The sequence below is a fragment of the Zingiber officinale genome, chromosome 4A (assembly GCF_018446385.1).
Source record: "Zingiber officinale cultivar Zhangliang chromosome 4A, Zo_v1.1, whole genome shotgun sequence".
Classification (NCBI taxonomy): Eukaryota; Viridiplantae; Streptophyta; class Magnoliopsida; order Zingiberales; family Zingiberaceae; genus Zingiber; species Zingiber officinale.
In genome coordinates this window covers 67,426,326-67,427,762 of record NC_055992.1, presented here as the reverse complement: position 1 = coordinate 67,427,762, position 1,437 = coordinate 67,426,326, and the positions used below count along the sequence as shown (strand labels likewise).

Genomic DNA, 1,437 nt, shown 5'->3' with positions numbered 1-1,437 from the left:
GGAATTTTCCGAAATTTTTGGAAATTTTTCGGGAATTTTTCGGAGCTCGTACGGATAAGTTCACGGGGATAAAAGCGGGGCCCGGAAAAAGCCTGTTTAGATTATCCCATTTAAGTAAGGAAATGTTTATATTTACATTTCCTTTTTCTTTTATTTTCTTTATTTTCTTTATTTGTTTTTCCCTTCTCTGCCTCGCCGAAACCAGTGTGCCGACTTTTCCTCTGCGCACCCGAGCCCGTCGGTTTGCCCTAACCACCAACCCCGGCGGTTTCTTCCTCGCCGGCGCTTGATCAAGAGCCGAACCCCTCTCCTCTCTGCGCCTTCTCCACCCGACAGCACCGCCGGGTGCTCTTCCTCCTCGCTGAGCGACTCGCCGCCGCCACCCCAGCCGACAGCCGGCTGCCTTTCTAGTGCCGACGCCCTCTCTTCATGGACACCCGGAGCCGCCGGAAGTCGAGCATCTGAACCCTAGGTTGGGTCCCTGTGCGCCGGCTAAAGCTTTCCCTGCCTCGTGTCTTTGATCATCAACTACACTCCTCCAGTGGATTCTTCTCAGCCGAGCCTTACTCTCGATTAGTTGGAATTGGCCGAGCAGTGCTTTACACAGGGTCTCCTTGCTGCCACATTTGAGAGATCAGCGGCTCTATTGTGGATCCAAGCATCACTGGTTGGGGATGATCCCCAGCTTCGGCACCAAGTTCCAACAACAAGATCTATGGTTGTGAGTTGGCAGGAAGATATTTAGATTTAGGTAAGTTGTGGTTTGATTCATATGTATCAATTTAATTCAGATTTGGTTGGTGACATGGTTGGTTTGGATACTTAGGTTGTAAGGGGAATTGCTGATTAGGGTACTTGTGTGGAGGATTGCGGCTCTACCTAGCTCCGACCAACATTTCCAGCGTCAACAGTGGCTTGGTAGTGAGGTAAGGAGTAGAGAATTTGTATCTTTGCTGTAGATTCTATGTTGTTTGAACTATTGTGATGATAGATTTGATTTGGGTATGAGGTAATTAATTTGTACTTGTGTATTTCCTGACTAACGATCCATACTCTAGGTTAACTAGAGGTATTTGGTTTGGAACGACAGCAGGTGTCTTCGGCAGTGACTCAACAGCCGAATATACATATTTGGGTGGATCTAGGTTTTTATGTGGACAAGTTAATTGATGATCAATTAAGGTTAATCGATAATTAGGGTTTCCTAATTGAATTAAGAGTCTGATTTAGTTATTTGATACAGGTTGAGTAACTAAATTATTTGTGTTTAATTAGGTAGGTTAATGATTATGACTTAGGGTTTTGTCCTAAGTTGTGTTGGGAATTTTATTTAGCAATTCATTTGAATTTTTAGCTAAATAAAATATCTGTGTATTGGTATTTCAGGACTTTGACGCGAGACGAGCATCTCGACGTCGTATTCGGACCAGATTGGAC

General features: G+C 44.7%; 1 long non-coding RNA gene across 1 annotated transcript; it reads left to right on the top strand.

Moving 5' to 3' along the window:
* The first annotated feature begins 278 nt into the window (after positions 1 to 278).
* LOC121973349 lies at positions 279 to 1,437 on the top strand. The gene is made up of 3 exons (XR_006109532.1): positions 279 to 751; positions 827 to 926; positions 1,387 to 1,437. It is a non-coding gene; the product is annotated as an uncharacterized LOC121973349 (long non-coding RNA).